Source organism: Dermacentor andersoni, chromosome 7 (assembly GCF_023375885.2).
Source record: "Dermacentor andersoni chromosome 7, qqDerAnde1_hic_scaffold, whole genome shotgun sequence".
Lineage (NCBI taxonomy): Eukaryota > Metazoa > Arthropoda > Arachnida > Ixodida > Ixodidae > Dermacentor > Dermacentor andersoni.
This window is the reverse complement of record NC_092820.1, coordinates 163753951-163767523: the sequence shown is the minus strand read 5'-3', so window position 1 is coordinate 163767523 and position 13573 is coordinate 163753951. Positions and strand designations below refer to the sequence as shown.

Sequence of the window (13573 nt, the reverse complement as noted above, 5' to 3'; positions counted from 1 at the left end):
TTGTGCCGTATCGAAAACACGTGCGACACAGCCATAGGAAGCAGGAGCGAGAACTTCGTCTAAGGTCAAGTGGCTGCAAATGAGTTTCGTCACGCTGGGCAATCTTTTCCTAGTCGAATGTAATTTTTTTTTTTTTCTTGCGTTTGAAATTACCTTGGACTATTCAACATTGGCTTTATTTCTCTCTATAGCTTTGTTAATACTGCATCATTTGTTTCGAATCTAATCATTTTCCTCGTCTTAGTTACCACTCTTAGACAAACGTACACCCTTTGGGGTGTAAATCTGCCACACAACAATAATCGTCATCTGCTTTGCTTGCGTTTCCTTTCTTGAAAACGCTGCGCTCGTTACTTCCCTGTCAAGAATGATATGTCATGTTGATAACGCGCATGCCGTTCGTTACTGGGAAGTACCGGACTCGCAGCGTTAAAGAAAGGAAGTACGGACAAGACAGATGACGTTTATTGTTGTGTGGCAAGATACGACCCAAAGGGTGTAATTTTGTTTTAGAGTGCAGTGTATGTAAAATAAGCGATGCCTTGATTTTTTTTTTTTTTTAATGCCGTGCTATCACCAACTGCACTGCACCTTAATCGGACCGCGCCGTCGGTTGCGACCTTGAATGTCGCAACTGGAATCTGGACACGGACGAAAGACCTGCTGCCTATCGTTCTTTGCTTAGGGACGTGCGAATATTCGAAACTTTCAGATAACGAATCGTATAATGTTCGATTTTATTCCGTCTTCGAATCGAATAATTCGTAAATGCGAATATTTTCCGAATGGTTTTCGAATATCTCAGTACGCAAGGTGTGCGCAAATAAGCGTAAAATTGCAGCAAACGCACGATAATTGCCACCCTCGCGAGCATGGGACAGGCATAAAACATGAGAACTTGCGTAGCGGAGCAGCTACGTCACTGTCGGAGAAAGTCTGTACCGGCTAAACCGCTATACTTTCGCCCTTTTTTTCAGTAGCCTTGCGTATTCGAACAAACTGCTTATTACTTTTTTTAAAATGTATAATGCTCCATTCGTGCTTTTAAGAAGCAACGTTTCATAACGTGCAATCTAATGACGCAAGCTTACTAACGTTACGAATTCTAGGACGCGAACAGTGTTTGCAATAATTGCGAACACGTCTGCTCATCATTGGAAAACTATTCGAAAAGTGTCGATATTCGGTTCGACTCGCTACTGGCACTATTCGATCAGTATTCGGTTAGATCTCGCGAATAAACTATTCGCCCAGCCCTATTCCTCGGCCTTCCGCCCGAGTCCCGCCTCACGCTGTAACCTTCGAGCCGCAGCTCCGGCTTCCACGGCACTGCGCCGTTTCACTCGCGGCCGCGCGAGAGCGCAGGAGGAGGGGAGGGTGCGCACGGGCGCGGTGCAACGCTCCACGGCGGTCACTTGCCTCGCTAATAAATGTACACGCACACCAGCAACGCAACAACGAGCGTTATCGAAGGGCCTCGAGCGAACGAGCGGGCCCCGGTGCGAACGGAAACACGAGAAAACACCGGTCCGCGCTAGACAAGCAGTAGGGAGTCGGGAGGGCGAGCGGGACGGAGATCAGTCGCCCCCCCCCCCCCTCCTTCCCGCTCGACGGCGGGAGCACGGCCCGTCAACCTGTTGACTCGCGCGAGAGGAGGTGCGCCAGGCGGCGCACGCCACGGCGGGGAAACGGGAAGTGAGGGAGATAAAAAAAGAGGAAAGGTGAAGACGGAGACAGAGGGAACAGCGGAGGGGCCGTGATGCAGTGAAGGGTCGAGAGGTAACGAAAGCGAGCGAAGGGAGAGGAGGACGGAGCCTCGCGATAGCCGTTTGGACAGCGGTGAAAGAGCCACACCGGCGTTGTGACAAGTGCCCTGGCAAAAGAGAAAAAAAAAAGAAAGAAAGAAGTGAGGGACACGAAGGTAAAAGGGGAGGAGGCAACCCTGAAAGCGGTCTTCCCCGAAGAGAGCAGAAGCAAAGCGAAGGACAGAACGAGCGTCAGAGGTAAATGGAAGTTGAAAGGGGAGGAGAAAGGAAGGACGGCGGCCGGTTAGGGATAAGCGAACAGACGAAAAAGAAAACGTGACGGGAAGGCCGTCGGCAAGCGGGCTTCCCCGCACAGTCTGCGTGCGCGCGGGTGAGCCCGCCGTTCGGGATCGGGCGCTCCGCAGGGCTGCCGTGCGTCGGCTCGCAGGCCGTGTGACTGTGACTACTTGTTAAAAGTGCTCGGGAGAGTATTTGTTTCGGAGAGACACGAGAAGTGGGGGCGTCCGTTGGTTGGAGCCATGATTGTGCTTCCGCATGCAGCTGCCGACGTCGGATCGGTGTTCGTCAACCGCGTCACGTGCCGGGTCTTGGTGAGTGGACGTGCAGCTGCTCACGGTTTGTGTGCGGTGCTGCCCGCACTTACTCGGAGCCTGTCGTTGCACAAAAGTCGGGCATTTCGGGAAAGCGTTTCTTCAATGCGTCGAGCGTTTTCCCAAACCTCCGCTTTGGAGCATTAGTTCAAATGACCAATATTTGCTCATCTTGTCGACAGACGTTCGCGTCGCCGTATGGCCGGAAGCATCGCTCCGCTCCAGATCGCTTTCCCGCACCATCTTTAATGCGTTACCGTTAGCAGTATATATATATATATATATATATAGCCCCTCCGTTGACCCCCTTTCTTCTCGTATATATATATATATATATATATATATATATATATATATATATATATATATATATATATATATATATACGAGAAGAAAGGGGGTCAACGGAGGGGCCTGATTTTTATAAGTCATATCATAAGAAGCCAACAAACACTGACACCGAGGACAACATAGGAGAAATTACCTGTGCTTAATAAATGAAATGAAGTAACGATAAATTCCCACCTGCGGCAAGTTGTTTTTTCATCGACTTTAATTTCCATTAATTTATTGTTACTTCATTTCATTTATTAAGCACAAGTAATTTCCCCTATGTTGTCCTTGGTGTCAGTGTTTGTTGGCTTCTCATGATATGACATATATATATATATATATATAGGGGGTTTCTTCACAGTTCAGCACGCAGGACCCGACGTAACATACGCAGGAAAGAGACGACGAACTTTTTGGAAGACTTATTTACTTAACGTTTTCGGCTGATGGAACTGACGGTGCAACTGACGGTGATCTATTCCGGGCCACAGTCAGTTGCACTTCCACTTCGCTCCTGGAAGAGGCACGACGTTTGTCGAGTGAGCTCCTGAAGAACACCTTGCAATGTGGTGAACGAGTTTTCAATCATGGATCCGGTATCTCAAGGAGAGAGAAAGAGAGAAGCGAAGAGGGAAAGGTAGGGAAGTTAATCAAAGGGCGTGCGCGGGTGGCTACCCTACACTTGGGGAGGGAGAAAAGGGAAGAGGTGCGGCGTAATGCTAACGCATTTCTCTCGCAATTACTGCTAGATCACCGCTAAATGTTTGTTTGTTTTTTCTCTCCGTTTATTCTCCTTGTTTAGGACGTCGTATGTTAGTAATCAATTTCGCGAGGTAGGTACTTGCTCTGTTAGTACATACAGTGAGGGCAGCGCAGTGAACCCAGAGCAATGGCGCGCTCTCGCGTGGCCGGACCCTCCTTCGCTGCAGCCACGGACGAGGCGGAGCGGGGCATCCACACGCAGGCGCCTTCTGTGCGTTGCCGTGTCTACTCGGGGCCTCACTGTGCCCACAATAGCCGCGCGTAATGACAGACAGAGTAGACAGGACTTGGGCAATACTCGTTCGGGAACGAAGCATCGCACTACATAATCGAACGGCTGCAGAAGGTGTAGATAAGGCGTAATTGCCGTGACACTTGGGTGGGACGCGACGCAGCTCATTGACTCGATCGTGCTTTCGTGATCAGTTATCACACCTGGTATATCTGAACACACTGTTGTGTCTACTGTAGAACGTAAAAATGAGTATCGATTAGTTTAGTGCGTGGCCACAATACAATTTCGACATTTTTTTTTTTTTTTTTTTTTTGGGGGGGGGGGGGGGGGGGGCTTTTGCCTACGTCCACGAACAAGCATATCTTCGTAGATAACGCGAACTGCGACTCCAGAAGTCTTTGCAGCTTATCATATGAGTTGCGTATACACCGGGTGTTTCGCGAACACTTTCGAAAATTTTTTAAAAGGGCCTGTGGCAGATATCATATTCTAGACTATGAGCTGGTCGACTCTAAGAGGCGGACATTATTTGTAAAAAAAATTGAAATGCATTATCAATTAATTATTAAAATTAGTCAATTAAGTTTTAGCTAATTACCTTATGTCACATGTTGCAATTTACAAATTCTAGCCGGGCAGTTCGCAAGGCGGATCGGATCCACTTGGAACGAATTCTGAGGATGACACCAGTTTCTCGCAAGGTTCGGTAATATTACCGAACTTTGCGGAGAAATGCGTTCGCGTTCCAGTTACTTTTGTGCTTCAATGCATAAAACGACGTTTTGTTAAGAAAGTAAGTGGAACGACAGTGCATTTTACCCCAAGTTTCACGGCTCATACCTAGTAAACGGTGTCATTCACACAATTCTTTTCTAGTGGATACGCCTTGCAGTCTCGCACGCTAGAATTAGGGAATTTTTAACTAGTCGAATGTGCAGTTAATATCTCTCTCTCTCTCTCTGTGTGTGTGTGTGTGCGGGCGTGCGTGTGTGTGTGTGTGTATGTGTGTGTTTGCGCGCGTGCGTGCGTGTGTGTGTATGTACTACAATTGTGCTTTCTGCCACAGGCAACTTCTTAAAATTTTGAAAGTGTTCACTGAAACACCCTGTATTATTCCAAACAGAAGTGTCAGCAGCGTTTTATGGACGAGTTATTTGCTGGAAGATCTTATTATTTTGACAACGACGTTGATTACTGGACATTATCGTTTAGCCTTGGCTTTTTCCCGCTTATCACATAACTTGTCGAACTTCTCGCAAATAACGAACGGGTAGCCTTTTAATTTGCACTCATGCATCCTACAGATTTCCTCTTTTTATTTACGTCCTCGATGTCCATACACATAAAATGCGTGCAAGAATGTACGACTTATTCAGTACCCTGGTTATTGTCCCACTTCCTCTTTTCTTTTTCTTTTTTTTTGTATTTCTTGAAGCTCATATGGTTTGGTTATCAAAAAAATTGCCTGTGGTTTAGCTCTGGTTAACCCTATTTGAATTGCGAAAGCAAGAGCTGCATGGCTACGCTTGCGGTCTCGAGTCTTCTTGCACGTTCTTCCTCCGTTTCATCGGCATGCCGTCTATGCAGCGTCTCATTCCGACGCTCTCGAGAACTCAAAGCGGTCTCTTCCGCAGTTGAAGAGTCACTCCGGGACGTGGCACGACTTCTTCTAGCCGCATCTTCGTTACGACGCTTCTCGAGTCGTGCGGCGCGTTCTTCTGGCGTCTCTTGAGCGCGTTGTCTCTCTCGCTTCGTTCCGTCGTTGCGTCTCTTTCGCGCTCTCCAAAACGACTAAATACACTGAGGCGAAGCGCACCGCAATGCGACACCTCCTCTCCCTCTACCCCAGCGGAGCACTGTGGAGCGAACGGCGTCGACGGCGGCGCCATCTGTTGGAGCGCAGCTGCGGTGTTGCTAGGCAACGGCGGCTCATGTCGTTCGTCGGCCACGGCATATGGCATACGGCGGGACTTTGAGATGGCTCGCTGGCTGGCGTAGTAAAGCTTTCGCTTTAAAATATTATTCTGCATCCTGTGATACTTGCTACACTTTTATCGCGGTGAATTAACGGCGGGAAACGAGGAAACTCGCGGAGCTCGCGTGCGCTGCAGAAAGTGTTGAACTTGTAGGGTAGTGCAGGTTAATATCCGCGTGTACGTTCCAGTTTATAATTGTCCGCCGCTATCGAGCATCATGCCGTTACTGAGCCATTCTCTCAGTTTCTCAATTTCCCCCACAACTGATGGTTTGTGCGGTAGGAAGAAGCGATGACAGCAACACTGCAAGTGATGCACGCATGCCGGCTCTCGCGGACATGAACACTACAGCGTGCTTGCTGCTCTGCTCCTTGCATTGAGAAAGCCCCTGCACGACCGGGAATCATTGAAGGACAAACTTTGGGAAGCATTTTCACGTTCTCGCGCGCAAACATTCGTTAGCTCAACGGAATACCTCGAGCCAAGCACGCAGTGCACTTTACTCACTCGACCCCTCGCTGCAAACTCGTTCTTAAGCCCGCGATTCTCCGACACGAGAGAGCGCTCGCGTGCAGAACCGCATGTGGGAGTGTACAGTCTTGACCGATGGATTTATAACCCGCTGTGGTGGCACAGTAGCTTTGGCGTTTGCGCTGTCCGCTATTCCGGTAAACGGGAGCGGTTTAGGCGGATTGCCCGATTTGCGGGGGCGTAGCTAGATCGCTGCAGCCGCCTGGTAGCGTAGAGTTCAACCAGACAAACACAGAGCTAAAACTGCAGTAACCCACTATATCCTGCTTCGCTAGTGGCGCAAATTTTTGGCAGCGTCGTAATTGTGAACACGATTACGCCACTGTCGAATATTTACACCAGCAGCAAAGTAGAATATAGTAATTAGCTCTGTTTGTGTGGTTGAGCTTTGCACCACCAGCTGGCGCCACCAATCTGGCCCCTCACGTTTACGCCCCCGCTAAACCGGCAAACCGCCCGCACTTACCGGAATACCGGACACGCTAAAAATCTCTATTAGAGACTTTTAGCGTGTGTGCCGCGCGTTGGGTGCACGTTAAATGTCCCCCGAGACGATTGGGACAAATTTTGTAGACGCACCGTGCGCAGTTACGATAAGACATTCTCGTCACGATTTCAGTGAACCAACAGCAAATTACGAGTTACCCTCGTCCCTAGCCATGATGTTTCTCCTCAACTCCTTCGCCTAGTGATCGGAGCTAAGCTCCGCCTTCCCTGGCTCTGCGTCATGATGTGACGTCGGGTCGTCTACTTCCGGGGTCTTGGAGCCAGCGCGTAAAGCCTCTCCAACCTACCCGCTAGCCACCTGGCCATCGATGCCCAGCGAGAGCTATCCAAGCAGCGTGCGTTGCTACTACCGCGGTGATCTAGAGCTTTAGCGTAGACTTACGTACATGGGGGCGGCCTGATCGGCCTGCACGGTCCAGCCACCTGGTGGCGCCGAGCTTACCCAGCCAAACACAGAGCTAACATTCCTGTAACGAAGTGCAACACAGTTAAGACATTTAATGAAGACAACGTGTTCACGTTTATGCTCCTGCCGAAAGTTTACACCAGCAGCAAGATAGAATACGCTTGGTTACCGCTATATTAGCTCTGGGTTTGTCTGGTTGAGTTCTGTGCCACCAGGCAGCTGCACCGTGCAGGTCTTTCCCGTTTGCGCCTATCAGCTCATTCCATAAAACACCCAGTCCACTTGCGCTTTCGGTTACATGAATACTGGGCACGCTAAAACTCTCCGTTGTAAAACTCTCCGGCAGCTAGGCCCTAGATAGTTTTTGTAGGCGTTTACTGGTTTGTGCAGAGTTTTCATCGCGGAAATGAAATAATTGCGGGCACAATGCAACGGCGACGCAGGGTGAGACATCGTGGGGAATGCATGAATGAATAAAACTTTATTTGAAACGCGGCGCGAAGCTGCTTTCGGAATAATTGGAAGTCAGCGATGGGCCTCGCGCACTTAATTCTCGATGTTACACAGACCGTGCCAAAAATGGCGATCGATGTCGCTGGACGGGCCCAAGGGGCAGTCGACCACCAGGGGTTTTCTAACGCGCGCTTAAATCACACAAGCGGTTCTCTCTCTCTCTATCTATCTATCTATCTATCTATCTATCTCTTCACCGCCATCGGAATGTGGCCGCCGCGGTCGGGGTCGGACTAGTTACCTCGAGCACAGCTGCGTTACGTATTTTACATATTAGATATTATCTTGCATTTTTCATATTATCCACTATAAAGCTACCGCGGCGGGTCAAATTTTCGGTTAAAGTCTGCGCTGACAGATCAGTATTTTTTGTTGCTACAACCATATTGGCTTCTACACTCTCAGTAATAAAGAGAGAATAGTTGAACGACCACGGGAGTCATGGCTCCCTTGTAGAGGACCGTCGTGTAGCCTCCTCGCACCTTCGGGGAGAGGGTCGAAGCTCTGTCAAGAAAGGTACCCTCCTTTTTATGGGGTTTTACGTGCCAAAACCACTTTCTGATTATGAGGCACGCCGTAATGGAGGACTCCGGAAATTTCGACCACCTGGGGTTCTTTAACGTGCACCTAAATCTAAGTACACGGGCGTTCTCGCATTTCGCCCCCATCGAAATGCGGCCGCCGTGGCCGGGATTCGATCCCGCGACCTCGTGCTCAGCAGCCGAACACCATAGCCACTGAGCAACTACGGCAAAGGTACCCTCTGTCGAAGCGTTTGGCTCGGGGCCAAGACCCTCATGTGTTTATCCTTCAGCCGCTGTTGATATAGATTACAGGTGTTATTCTACCTCGGTCATTTCCCTTCCGCCATATTGGCGCCGATGGCGCCGATCGCAACTGCGCAGTGTACATGCGTAATTTGATACAGATGCTTTTCTGCGCGAGTGGCACTGTAAACCGCCCGTGTGAAGCGCCGATAAGCCCAGTGTCGCGCGAGTTGCGACGAGAGGCTGCGAGGGGCGATTACAGTTTTATGCGGCTCTCCGAGGCTTATATATCGGCGCTCGAGAGGCTGCATGCGCGCAAAAGCCAAACACAGTGACCAACAGCGCGCGCCCCTCTAATTTGAACCACGAGCCACAGGCACCGGGCGCGAAGGCCGACGAACTTTCGCCCAGGGGTCAAAGCTCCGCGCTCTACACCCAATTCGTGCCCGCTGCCATATATCAAGCGACGCGCCGTGCGGTACAGAGTGTCGCTTATGGGGCGAAGCGTTGTGCGTGCGAGGCGCAGAAACGGCCTCGACCGATCAAGGAGCCGATCGTGCCAAGCTGTTCGCGAGCAGGAATGTTTCGCGATGACGAAGCGCTCGCAGTCGGCCTCGGTTTGGGCGCCGTCCAATAGGGACTGATAACGACGCGGTAACCGACAATCTGGACGCGTCCTCGGGATGCAAACTGCTTATCTGAAATAGGGCCCTGTTACGTTTCGCCTACAACGCGCGGTAATGCCGGCGCGGATGCAACGGACGCCGGGGCTTCGCTCAAAGCGGCAGACATTTTGGCCCGTTCGACGCCGCCGCAACGCCTCCCCGCCAAGCGTGTCCAGGCGTGTTTCAGTGCCACGTGTCTTCGTGTGTGCGTGTGTGTGTGTGTGCCCACGCTTGTCAAAGCGCGGCAGCCGGGGAGCGGGGCTCCCCAAGTGAGGAGCCAGGCGGTCTGTCCGTCGGCGGGTTGGCGATGCGTCACTACACTCGGTTCAGCAGGTCTCTCGGCTCGACCGTGCGCGCCGTCGTGGGCTCATGCTCCGCCGTGTCGTGGGCTCATGCTCCGCCGTGTCGTGGGCTCATCCCGTGACCTTCCTTTTGGCCCGCGACGCCGAGAGTATAAGAGCAGCTGCCCCCGGACGCCAGGAGAGAGGCTCCGATTTGTACTGTTGAGTTACGTGCTCTCCCGTCTCTCCACTTCGGTCGACCTGACCGGCCGCTCTTTTGCTATGTTAGAATAAACAAGTTGTTCTGTTACCAGTCTACTCTTGCTTTGCCGGGACCTTCGGATGCTTCCAGTGCCCCAGGCCGCCAGGCCAACGCTACCCTTAGGGCTTGCGACCCATTGGCAATAACGGGCGTCAGCACCGAGACCCCAACAGCCCTGACCGCGCTCCCCTGTTTGCAGAATCCCGAAGTTCTGTATGCTGAGCACCCTTAACGGACTGGTTGAATGACGGTCTAATTAATCATTTAATTTACTGAAATACCGATTGCTTTAATGATAGAAATAATTGTCGATTACGTGGAGGCACTTCAGTGACATCTCAGCGAAATATGTTCAACTGCCACCTGCGTACGCTCACCGTGGCACTAACTTGCACTAATGTGTCGCACTGCCACCGTGTGTGCTCACTTCCCTCGACGCCCTCACCCCCTCCCCCTCCGCCCCCACACACGCGCGCACTCGCCACATTTAGTCAGCACACATTTTCTGATACCGGACACATCAAATACGGCAATGTTAGAGGGACACTAACGCAAAACAATAAACCGGTTTAGACGGATAAAGCTTCATTTGAAAACTTTGTTGCCCTAATTTTGAAGTTATATGTGATGATCCTCAGACGAGAAAATGATGGTCGAAGTTTCATTTTTTTTTTTTTTCAATTTCGCTACGAATCCCTAGCGCTGGTATACATCATTGTGACGTCACGGATTTCAAAGTAGTATTTTCGTATTTAGGCCCCGTTGGCTCAGCAAAAGTTCCTGAAACTCGCCATGTCTAATATTTGGCTCCCTTAGAGCACAGTGTAGTATATCTTTGCCGCTAAAGAATGAACTAGGCCTTAGAAGACGCTGTTAAAATCACAGCGACTTGGTGCGGGAACTTCAAAGAGGCGTCGCCACATGTCGTTTGTTATTGCTCTTTTTCTAGCTTACCAAGCATCTTGTCGTGGTAATAGTGGTGTTTTATACTGTATGAGCGTAATTTACTGATACAAGATAAATCATTTTTCTCTTAAGTGTCTCTTTAAGGTATGGCCATGAGAAAGCGATGATTTGGGCCGCTACTGTACCACGGATGCGTATGGGTGCTCATAGTTGCTAACTATTAAAAATGTTACAACCGCCTCATTTTGCCCAAAACAGTTGTTATTGGTTCTTAAGGCACCTGTATGTTCCATTGTGCAAAATAAATAAAACGAAGGCAAAAAAGAAAAACTAAAGCGAGCCTGCCAGGATTCGAACCTGGAATCTTCTGATCCGTAGTCAGACGCGTTATCCGTTGCGCCACAGGCCCGGTTGGCTCCGGGCGACTCGCCAGCCGTCCTTGAACCGGCGCTTTCTTATCCTACTAACGGGTTTGGCTCCTACCGGCGACAAGTTTTTTTGTTTTTTTTTCGTCCACTCTACTTTCCCTCTTCTTCATTATTTCCTGCATTCCAATTTCAATCACAGTTATTTTCCACGATGCTTTCCTTGGCTCCATTGTCTGTTGGCTTTATGTCGTCATTCAATCGCGATTACGCTGACGTTGTCAAGCCATCGATCGTTGTCAGACAGTAGCTATCATGTATCCGTTGTCAGACCGTCATCGTCATGCCGTCGTGGTCGTGTCATCATGGCCTTTCCAGCTTCGTCACCCAACTCTCGTCAAGCCGTCGTCGTCATACGGGCTATCATGATATACTGTTGTCATGGCATTGCCATCAAACCCCCGTTGTTATACTATTGTCCTCCTTTGTGATGCCATCGTCGCCATATAGTCGTCGTCGTGCTTTTGTTGCCACACCAGCGCCGTAATGCCATCGCGGCAGTTCTATCGTCGTCGACATCAGAGTATCGTCATGCTATCGTCATCACTTCAGTGATGTCATCCCGTTCTCTTTGTCCCGTTGTCGTCACACCGCCTTCGTTGATCCATCGACCTTATTCCTTGTTCTTCATTCTATCGTAGTCGCGCTGTCGTCATTCGATCGTGATTATGCCGCCGTTGTCATGCCATGCCATCGCCGTCACTGCGTTGTCGTCAGACGGTGGCTATCGTATATCTGTTTTCACACCGTCATCGTAACTCCATCGTTGTCATGCGCTCGTCGTCATCTCATCCTCCTTATGACCCGCCGTGGTTGCACAGCGGCTGTGGTGTTTGGCAGCTGAGCACGAGGTCGCGGGATCGAATCCCGGCTACAGTGGCCGCATTTCAATGGGGGCGAAAACACCCGTGTACTTAGATTTAGGTGCGCGTCAAAGAACCCCAGATGGTCGAAATTTCCTGAGTCCTCCACTACGGCGTGCCTCATAAAGTGGCTTTTGCACGTCAAAGTCTATGATTTTTTATTCCTCCTTATGTCGTACTCACGCTATCATCGTTATATCATCGTCAGCATTTAAGAATAGACATCGCCTCGCCAACCCATCGTCGTTGTGACATGATGTGCACAGCGCGTCCACGCATGCGCAGACGGACGGTGCGGTACAGCTCGTGCGTATCGAAGCGCGGCGCGCAGATCTGTTCCAGAGAGACATGGGCCCTCGTGCTGGCTCGCGTCGGCACGCGCCTGGAGCCACGTAGCACGTGTAGCGCAACGTTTGCTATGTGCAGGACTTGCTGGCGGCAGCATGCTCTCGTATGCACACACGTGCTCGTCTGGCCGCGCTTGCGGGGAGCGGTTTTGGCCTCCACCACCTCGAATAACGGATGGTGGACGAAGGCAGATTGCGCATATTGAAGCGCTATCGATAGCTCAATAGGGAGCGATCGTCTGCCAAGGCGCCAAGCCACCACACACGAGGAGAGAGCGGGCGCTGGCGCGCGTCTCTTGCGGATGCAAACCTCCACTGATCGCAAGGCGCGGCAGGCGCAGGTCGCACTTGCAGTGTGTCCCACGTAACTTAAGCCAAGAATGTAAAAATGAAAGGCGCGTCGGAAGTGAATTGAACCGAACGCATACTATTCGCAATGGCCTATAGTAACTCAGACAATTTTTCCCCATAACTCACTAATAAATGAAGTTTAATTACGCGACATTTTAATTATTGGCGGAGGACCCGAATTATGATACGCAGATTTGTAGAGCACCTTCACAAACAACTGATCGAATTGTTTCCTTTACGATACGTCTCACGTAGTCCTTTTTTTTCTGGGTTGCAAAGAAAGCCCGCGAAACATGAAAAGAAGCCCCGTGACGGAGCGCTTGCGCAAGTGGTAGCGTGCGTTCGGTGAACAAGGTCGGCTCCCGTCGGACGACGGCGAAAATGCATGCTGCTGACCGAGCGCTGCCGACGAGATAAAGAACGCCCTGTCGCTTCCTCGTCTCCATTAATTAATTAATTATGGCGTTTTACGTGCCAAAACCACTTTCTGATTATGAGGCACGCCGTAGTGGAGGACTCCGGAAATTTCGACCACCTGGGGTTCTTTAACGTGCACCTAAATCTAAGCACACGGGTGTTTTCGCATTTCGCCCCCATCGAAATGCGGCCGCCGTGGCCGGGATTCGATCCCGCGACCTCGTGCTCAGCAGCCCAACACCATAGCCACTGAACAACCACGGCGGGTAATCGTCTCCATTCGCGATGCAGCCAACATTGTTCACCGAACGCACGCTTTACAGCAGCACAATACCACTGCGCAAACGCTCCGTCACGTGGCTTTTTTCATGTTTCGCGGGCTTTCTTTGCAACCGGGAAAAAAGAGGACTACGTGAGACGTATCGTAAAGGAAACAACTCGATTGGTGGTCTCTGAAGGTTCTCTAGAAATCTGCGTATCATACTTGGGATCCTCAGCCAATAATTGAAAAGTTGGGTAATTAAACTTAATTTATTGGTGAGTTATGGGGAAAACAAAAATATTGTCTGAGTTACTATAGGCTATTGCGAATAGTACGCGTTCGGTTCAATTCGCTTCCGGCGCGCCTTTCATTTTTAAGTTATTGGCTCAAGTTATGTGGGACACCTCG

General features: G+C 50.4%; 1 non-coding gene across 1 annotated transcript; it reads right to left on the bottom strand.

The window, feature by feature from the left end:
• Nucleotides 1-10836: 10836 nt before the first annotated feature.
• Nucleotides 10837-10909, bottom strand: TRNAR-ACG (transfer RNA arginine (anticodon ACG)). The gene has a single exon. It is a non-coding gene; the product is annotated as a tRNA-Arg (tRNA).
• Nucleotides 10910-13573: the final 2664 nt, after the last annotated feature.